The sequence below is a fragment of the Elephantulus edwardii genome, unplaced genomic scaffold (assembly GCF_000299155.1).
Source record: "Elephantulus edwardii isolate Elephantulus edwardi_28Jun2011 unplaced genomic scaffold, EleEdw1.0 scaffold00079, whole genome shotgun sequence".
In the NCBI taxonomy this organism is placed as follows: Eukaryota; Metazoa; Chordata; class Mammalia; order Macroscelidea; family Macroscelididae; genus Elephantulus; species Elephantulus edwardii.
In genome coordinates, this window is record NW_006399829.1 from 10,136,116 (window position 1) to 10,145,749 (window position 9,634).

The 9,634-nt window shown below is 42.8% G+C and overlaps 1 pseudogene; it reads right to left on the minus strand.

Annotated features, from left to right (window-relative positions):
* Positions 1 to 5,553: 5,553 nt before the first annotated feature.
* LOC102854017 lies at positions 5,554 to 6,269 on the minus strand (annotated as a pseudogene).
* Positions 6,270 to 9,634: the final 3,365 nt, after the last annotated feature.

The window sequence follows — 9,634 nt, forward strand, 5'->3', positions numbered from 1 at the left end:
TCAATCAATTTCAAACTGCAAAAGTTGATTGTTGTTGTTAGGTGCCATGATGTACGTACCACTCATAGTGGACCCTTTGAACAGTGAATATGAAACCTGTCCTATCCTGTACCATTCTTAATAACCCTGATATATCTGAGCCCATTACTCTAGTCACTGTGTCAATCTACTTTCTTGAGGGTCATTCTCTCTTTTTGTGACCATTCACCTTTCCACATGTTTTTTTCCCAAGGACCAGCCCCTCCTAACATCATGCCCAAAGCATGTGAGGCAAACTTTCATCATCCTGGCCTCAAAGACACATGCTGGCTTCACTTTCTCTGACACATTTGTTCTTTTGGCTATCCAGAGGATGGATATTCCATACTTTTCTCCAATACCATAACTCAAAGGCCTCAATTCTTTTCCTGTCATTCTTATTCATTGTCCAACTTTCAGATGCATTACAAGTAACCGAAAAGATCGTGGCTTGGGTCAGGTGCACCCCGGTCTTTAAACTGACATTGCTTCTCCACAGCACCTTGGAGTGGTCCTTGACAGCATGTCTTCCCAAAGCAATTCCTATTTTGATTTCTTGACTGCAGGTACCAAGGATATTGATTATTGGCCCAAGTAAGATGAAGTAATTGACAACTTCAGTCCTTTCTCCATCTATCATGATGTTGCCTATTAGCCAAGTGGTTAGGATTCAACCCCTTTGATGTTCACATGTAATCTGTTGTGAAAGCTATATAGTCTTTGATTTTCTACAGTAAACACTTCATAAAGAAATCCTCAATTTCCTCATCTACGGCTTTGGTTGTTGCTGTACATATTCGAGGAATAGTTTTGAGGTTTTTAGTTTGTTTGTTTTTTAAACTGGTGTACCATGAATTGGATCTGACTGGCACAGGAGGAGTTTGTCCCTTCTTCTCCAGCAGAGCATCTGGTGAATTTGAACCACTCACCTTTGGGATTGCGGTGCAATATTTGAAGAACAGTAGTATTAACTTCTTATAAAGACTCACAGGAAACATGCTAGATAACAGCAGGCAAAAAACAAAAGATGAATAACATTAGGAAAATATGCTGTCAAAGACCTCTCCAAAGTGCAAAGGAACAGGGTGTCAATTTAAAGACTAAGATACATGTGATTCAAGCCAGGTCTTTTCAATTGCTTTCTATGCATCTCAAAGTTGGATAATCACTAAGGATAATAGAAGAGTCAATGTCTTTGAGTTGTATTGTTGGAGAAGGGCACTGAATATCCCATGGACTGCCAAAAGAATATTTATATCTTTATGAAAGTGCAGCCAGAGTGCTCCTTAGAGGCAAGGCTGCTGAAACTTCATTTCGTATACTTTGGGCATGTTGTTAGAAGGAGGGGCCAGTCTTGGGCAAGGACATGCTTGGAAAAGTGGAGGGTCAGTGAAAGAAAGACCTTCAACAAGATGGATTGACACAGCGACTGTAAACAATAGACTGGAGTGTAACAGTGATGATGAGGATGCTATAGATAGCACAAGAATCAGATCTACTGTTCATAGAGTCACTATAAGTCATAGTCAACTTGATGGCACTTAACAACAAACAATAAGGCACACCCAGGCATTCCCTTGTAACAATCTTTAATTCTACTAAGATATTTCAGGTGCCATATGAGGGGCCCTAGATGACCTAAGAGAGCAGCCACCTTGAAAAGGCATGTTCTGCGTGACTAAGAACCTCACCTGGAGATTGTTGTTGTTAGGTGCCATCAAGTCGAATATGACTCATAGAAACCCTATGAACAACAGGTGCGAACTTTATCCTATCTGTCCCATCCTCACCATTTCCAGCATACTTGAGTTCAATATCAATCCATTTGGTTGAGGGCCTTCTCTTTCGCTGATCGTCCACCTTTCCAATCTTGGTATCACTTTCCAAGGAATAGCTTCTCCTAGTAATATGCTTCAAGCATGTGAGACAAAGTTTTATCATCTTTGCCTCTAAGGAACACTCTGGCTGTACTTTCTCCAAGATATATCTGTTTGTTCTCAGCAGTCCATGAAATATTCTGTACTCTTCTCCAGCACCACAGTTCTAAAGGCGTCAGTTCTAATTCTGTCATACTTATTCATTGTCCAACTTTCAGATGCATAACAAGTAATTGAAAAGGTCATGGCTTGAATTAGGCTCACCTTAGTTTTTAAACTGACATCTTGTTCCTCAGTAATTTGGAGAGGTCTCTGATAGCAGACTTTCCCAGTTCAATACTATTTTTATTTCTTGACTACTGGTACCAAGGGTGCTGGTTGTAGAACTCACTAAGATTAAATTGTTGATGATGCCAATCTTTTCTCCATCTATCATTATGTTGCCTATTAGTCCAATGAAGAGAATTTTTGCTTTCTTGATGTTAAGATGCAATCCATATTGAAGGCTATACTCGTGGATCTTCTGCAGCAAGCACTTCAATTTCTCCTAATTTTCAGCAAGCAAGGTTGTGTCATCTGCATAATGCAGGTTGTTGATGAGTCTTCCTCTTACCCTGACACCACATTCTTCTTCATATGATCTAGGTTCTTGAATAATTAGCTCTGCATACTGATTGAATAGGTATGGAGAAAGGATACAGTTGTGATGCTCCTTCCTTCATTGTAAAACATGTAGTGTTTCCTTGTTCTGTTCAGACATCAGCTTCTCTTTATATGTATAGGTTTCATATGAGCATTAAGTGTTCTGGGAATCCCATTCTTCTCCTCCTATAATTAGTTATGTCCACAAAGTCAAATTTGCCATTGTATAGTCAATAAAGCACAAATAGACCCGGAGAGGGCCATCTTTTTTTTTTTAATATATTTTATTTCTTTTTCATTTCAATGAACATCTACAGAGATTTTGGAATTCCATTCATTCATTGTTGCACCCTTCTTCCCGCCCCCCACCCCCCCCCCCTCAACCCCCCCCCCCCCCGTTTGCTCCTCTCCTTGAAAAGCAAAAGAAAAACTCCCTCATTGGTAAGAGGGCCATCTTTAAAGCCACCCATGAGTGTTGCTGAATTACGCATATTCATGGTAATCTCGATCATCTGCACAATTTTCCCAAGGACTCAGCAAGGACTTTCAGTGGGAGCCGTTCTGAAAGGACAACAGTACATGTGTTTAATTATTCCAATTCCTCCATGTCAGTCAAGCTCAGATGGCACTCTACTTCTTTCATAAATAAACATGGTCATCTTTTTCTTTTGCTAGGTTAACTCTTAAAACCCCCACCATGAATAAACAGGATATCTTTCCTCCACCTACAGAGTCTTTAAAAGAATCTTATCTTCCTTTCTTAGCTGCATCATGGGTCAGAGATACATGGTATTGTTGTTGGTGGTGATTACCATCGAGTTGAATTCATAGCGACTCTACCAACAAAAGGTCTGAAGCTTTTTTATAACTATCATCATTTATCAAAGTTCATCGAGTTTCCAGAAGCATGTTGTTTAGGAAGTGGATGCCACTCCTGCTTCTAAGAGGTACATAGTCCCTTGGGGTCTCCCTTCGCAAAGTACTTCCCCCTCTTTTTTAGAATAAACACTGTTAATACATGTGCTAAGATGGGAAGGAGAAGACTTACTTGCCTTTCTCATGCCTTGATTTTCCTCAGACAGAACTCCAGCTCCTTGCCCTCTAGCACATAGCTCTCTGCACTGCCACACTGGACAGGATTGGAAGAGATATACGCAAGAAGCTTGTCCTGTTGGAACCGCTCCTCTAGAAGACTGCTGATTTTTGCATTCTTATTCCTTTCCTTGTACTGTTCCTGAATTTTCTTTGATCACTTTTTGTTTAAAATCTTTTCCTCCTCAGGAGTCAGCTTGGCCCATTTCTTGCAGCCTAGGGGTAAGTGCATAGTGGGACTCATACCAGTGTGCTGCCCAAGAGCACAATGCTGTTCTTCACTCTGGTCCTGGTTCAGACTAACTTATTATTGGAGGCATTGTGGACAGTATCAATAATCCTTAATTTGTGCATACAACATTTAGAACACCAGGGGAATTTCTCGCATCCAGTCTTAGAACATGGTACTTCTTGTTGGCTCTTCTGACAGGAACCATGAGAATAGGGGACCAACTTTGATGTTGGCAGCCAGGCATCCCAGCTCACACTTCCGCCTCTTGTGGTAGGAATTTCTCTTGCTCCTGGTCTTACGGCACTTGTGACAGTTGTTGTCCCAGGAAATTCCCATTGTACTGAGCTGGCTGCAAAGAGAAAACTGCAAAGTATTTTTAATAATAAGCCTCTCTCTCTCTGCTTGCATAGAAAATTGCAGACTCTTGTTTTACAAATCTTACTTGTTGATTGCCTTCGAGTCAAGCAGGACTCATAGTGACCCTATGAACCTAAGGCCTGAAGCCCCTCTACAACTATCAACATTTATTAAAGTTCATAAAGTTTCCAGAGGAATGTTGTTTAGGAAGTGGATTTCACTCCTGCTTCCAAACCTGTCATAGTATATTATTGTTATATGCCATTGAGTTGCCTGCAATGCATAGCGACCCTATATACAACAGCTCTGAAACTTTCCCTGTCCTGACCCAATCTCACTAATTCTGACACACCAATCCCCATTGCCCCAGTCACTGTATCAATCCATCTCATCCGGGGTCTTCTTGGCCTACTCTGTCTGTCCACCCTTCTGAGCATGATGTCCTTCTCTAAGGACCAATCTCTCCTGGCCACGTGCTCAAAGTAAGTGAGGCTGAGCTTCGAAATCCTAACCTCCAAGGAGAGACTTGGTTTCACCCTCTCCAAGACAGACTGATTTGTTTTCGTGGCAGTCCATGGTATGTCCAAGGCTCTTCTCCAGCACCACAACTTGGAGGCATCTATTCTTACTCTGTCATGCATAGTCATTGTGCAACACTCTGAAGTATAACAAGTAATTGAGAAGAAGATAGCCTGGATTAGGCACATCTTTGTATCTAGACCAAAGAGGTCCATTACAGCGGATTTTCCCGGTGCAATTTGTCTTTTGATTTCCTGACTAATCTTACTTAACAGAAGGAAATACTCAAATTTAAGGAATGATCTGGAGCCATTTTCTTGGCAATCACATTTGAATGTAGTTTGGCGACATTACCAATCCATTTCATTTAAAGTCTTTCTCTCTTTCACTGTCTACCTTTCCCAACATAATGTCTTTTTCCAAAGCCTAGCACCTCCTGATAATAAGTGCAAAGTTGGTTTTTTTTCTTTTTGTGGATAATAGGTATAAATCTCATTTTATGCTGTATTTTATATCTTAGTTGTGTTTGAAAAGTTTTGATTTTTGGAAACACGTCAAAATAAACGACAGCATTTGTTGTATGCAGTATGGTCCTCTGGTGTGCTGGGCCGTGAGCAGGGAGGACGCTCCGCGGAGGACGGCTGCTCCTCCCAGCCTCGGGCAGCAGGGTTGGGGTGCTCCTCGCTGTGGTGCAGGTTCTCGCAGGCGTGGAGCTGCATCTTCCGGGCCCCAGCTCTGTGGCCCCCCGCCTGCAGCCCCAGTGGGCGCTGTCCTGTCCACCTGTTTGTGAGAGCGGAGGCTCCTGGGTCTGCAGTTCTAAGTTTTGAGTTTCTTTTTCCGGGAGCTTAGCTGCTTCTTCCTGCGCTTGCGGCCTGGCATCCGGCTGGCGTCCGTGTCCTCCCCTCTGCTCCTGGGGCCCTCAGGCTGTGGCAGGTCTTCCTCCGTGTCCATCAGACAGTCCTCCGGGCCATCCCCATTTTCAGTCCCTCCCAAGTCCTTTCTGGCAAACAGCTCGGGTGGATACAGGTCTGTCATGCTGTCGTCACTCTGGGCACCGCCCTCGTCGCTGGACCCGGGCTCCCAGAAATCTCCTTTTCTGCTAGGCAGCCCATTGCTGTCCATCTGGTCTTCACGCCGCCGGCGCCTGTGCAGCAGGCAGGGACATACTCCACGCCCTGCTTCTGACACTCCTCATACTTGCGCAGCGCCGTCTGGAAGCGGTAGCCCTGCGTGTGCCTCCGCACGTGCTTGGGCTGCCTGTTAATGTGACGCAGGGTGAGCTTGCAGAACAGCTGGTGCGGGTTCTTGGTGCTGGGCACAATGTGCGGCTCGAACTCCGAGTAGCTAAAGGCGGGGTCCGCGCGCACCAGCCGCTGGTACTTCTTCCCGCTGGTGTAGACCTGGAGCGCCGACAGGCGGCAGGGCAGCTCGTGTCCCGTCAGGGTGCATGTCACCTTGGCGCCGCAGGGTTGGAGCCGCAGCCGCGGGAGCCGGCTCAGCAGGGCGCGCACGTCCGCTGGCAGCACATCCATCCTCCCGCCAGCGCCGCGCACACGTGGAAGTGCAAAGTTTTTAAGACAAAATTTTGTATCTTTGTCTTAAGGAGCAGCCTGGTTGCACTTCCTCCAAGGCAAACATTTCATTTTTGTTCTGAGGCATCAATAAACGGAGCCAGTTTATCCTGAAAATCTGCATATCTGAGCACTCAGTTGGCGTGCTGCAGGCTTCCTTCAGAGCAGCAAGATAGACAACATGCTCTGCAAGAGTCATGGCTGAGTGGGGAAAGGAAGGCTCTTCTGGTTTTTATCACAAGTCATATCCTCCTTTTACAGACTGCAGCATCCACTGATTTACCAGGGTAAAGGAGAAAAGGAAAACATGAGGTGGTAGGAAGAGATGTGTTGTGAGATGGTCGGGGGTGGGGGGTCAGCTATGGGTTGATACTAACTCGGTGGTACATAGCACCCAGGTATAAGTGGTTAGTGTCTGTACCAAGATCTGTACCATGTTCACCCCTCTGAATCTGTCAAAGCCACTTGTCCAAAGTGGCTTTGGTGGAAATAGAAAAGAGGCTTCTGTTTCTTCCAAAGGTCTCAATGCACTAAAATTATGATATTGGAGAATAAAAGCTTTCATTGTAAACAATGAAAAATACTTTTAAATCTCTGTACAGCTAGATTCACTAACCACTGAAATTATTAAGAATAAATAAACATTATGAATTATCACTGTGTCCTACCCCGACTGCTTTGTTTTTTTCCCTGTTGTCAAACACCTATTCACAAATGTTTAAATAACAGAACAAAGTGAGATTGAGTCTCCTCTTTGTCTAAACAAATGTCACGAAAACAAAAGAGTAGAATCCATTTATCCAAATATTCTCAATAATTGATTAAAATCAAGTTTTTTTACTATTCAGATGAGATCCCATGTTCTGTTTCACCCCCGTCCACCACATTTTTTGTTAGTTCCAAATTACAGTAACCTCATGTGTGCAGAGAACTTCTCAATATAGTTTTCTAAGTTGTGATCTTTTTTTAAAATATATTTTATTTTATTATTTTTTGTTTTGTACCGTCAAATCCAATCTGACTGGTAAAGGAGGAAACTGTCCCTCCTTCTCCAGCAGAGCATCTGGTGGTTGTGATCTTTTTTGAAGCTGATGGGGAAGGTCCAATTTTATTCCTCTTGTTTCCCCAATAAGAAAATGGAACAGTGGAGAGAGGTCTCAAATTTCATCACAAATTAGGTCCTTTTATTGACAAATACGTACTGAACATTTCTTATGGAATCTTTTCAAGATGAGGAAAGGGTGGAGATCAAGGGATGTGAGAAAAGTAGGCAATAGCAATACTTTAGATGAAAACTGCAAACAAGGAATACTTTATATTTTATAGAGTTCTATTGGTATGTATAGATATAACTCAACAAAGAACGTGTTGTCCTGGAATCAGAACAAAATCGTAGGTGACCCTTCAGTAGGTTTTCAGAAGCAGTTAATCCCACGAAAGAGGATTGCTTATCTTTCTTCCACGGAGGAGTCAGTGGATTTGAACAGCCTATTTTTGGATTAGCAGCACAACTCCTTAATTTCTAGTCACTATAGCTCCCTAGATATATAGATTTGTTGTTGTTGTTGTTGTTGTTGTTGTTGTTGTTATGTGCCATCGGGTCGCCTATGACTCATAGTGATCCTATGTACAACAACCCTAAACCCTGCTCTATCCTGTACCAATCTTATTGTCTCTGACACACCTACCCTATTTCCTCAGTCACTGAATTAATCTATCTCATCACGGGTCTTCGTCTCTTGTGCTGTCCTTCTACCCTCCCAAGCATGACATCCCTCTCCAAGAACTCATCCTATCTTACAGTATGTCCAAAGTATGCCAGACAAAGGTTCAGGCTCCTTGCCTGAAAGGAGCAACCTGGTATCACCCTCTCTAGGACAAACTTCTAGCAGTCCTTGGTATATTCAATACTCTTCTCCAGCACCACAGTTCAAAGGAATCAATTCTCCTTTTTTCATCCATAGTCATTGTCTAGCTTACTGAGGTATACCAAGTAATTGCAAAGACCATGGCGTGTATCAGGTATACCTTAGTCCCAAAATTGACACCATTGCTCCACAGTACTTTGGGGAGAACTCCTACAGCAGACTTTCCCAATGCAATTCATCTTTTTATTTCCTGGGGGCTGGTATCAAGAGCGTTGATTGTAGAGCCAAGCAAACTAAAGCTGTTAACAATTTCAGTCTCTTCACCATGCATTATCATGCTGCCAATCAGCCCAGTGGTGTGAATCATTGTTTTCTTGATGTTGAACTTTAGTCCATATTGAAGGCTGCAAAACTTGACCTTCGGCAGCAAGTGGTTCAGGTCCTCAGTTTCAGAAAGTAGGGTTGTGTTATTTGCATAAAGCAGATTGTTGGTGAGTCTACCTCCCATCCTGGTGCCACATTTCTCCTCACAGAACCCAGCCTCCTGGATAATCTGCTCTGCATACAGGTTGAAAAGGTATGGAGATAGGACACATGCCTGGCATACACCCTTCCCAATTTTGAACCATGCAGGGTTTCCTTGCCCTGTTCTGACAACTGCCTCTTGGTCCAAGTTTCCATAGGTTTCACATAAGCATACTCAGGTGTTCAAGGATTCTCATTCTTCTCAGAGTTAGCCACAATTTGTTAGGATTCACACAGTCAAACACTTTTGCATAGTCCATGATATACAGATATTCCTCTGGTACTCTCTGCTTTCAGCCAAGATCCATCTAACATAAGCTATAATATCCCTAGCACCACGGCCTCTTCTAAACCCAGCCTGCACTTTAGACAGTTCTCTGCTGATGTGCTGTTCCAATCGTTTTTGGATAGTCTTCAGCAGAATTTTGCTTGCATGTGATATCAATGATACTATTCAATAATTTCTGCACTCTGACTGGTCACCATTCTTAGGAATGGGAATAAATCTAGATCTCTTCCAGTCAGTTGGGCAGGTAGTCTATATACAACATAAAATCTAGAAATTAGGGGCTGAATTCACAGTCTCTGAAAGCCCACTGGTGGGTCAGATATGATTTTGTTACAATTTAACTGCAATGAATATGTGTAGTGTGAGTACAGAGTGGAAGTACACTTGAATATAACCCAAACATTTTTTTTTACATTTGGCTTGAGTAAAAGAGATCAATCGAGCATGCAATCAAGATGCATTGATAATAATGGGTGACTTAAATGCACAAGTTGAAAACAGAGAATAAGAATCAGTAGTTGGAAAACATGGACTTGGTGACAGAAATGGAGCTGGAGATAGAATGATTGAATTTTGCATGACCAATGACTTGTTCCTTGCAAATATGTTTTATAAGAAACATAAAGTCAGGTTATACACATGGA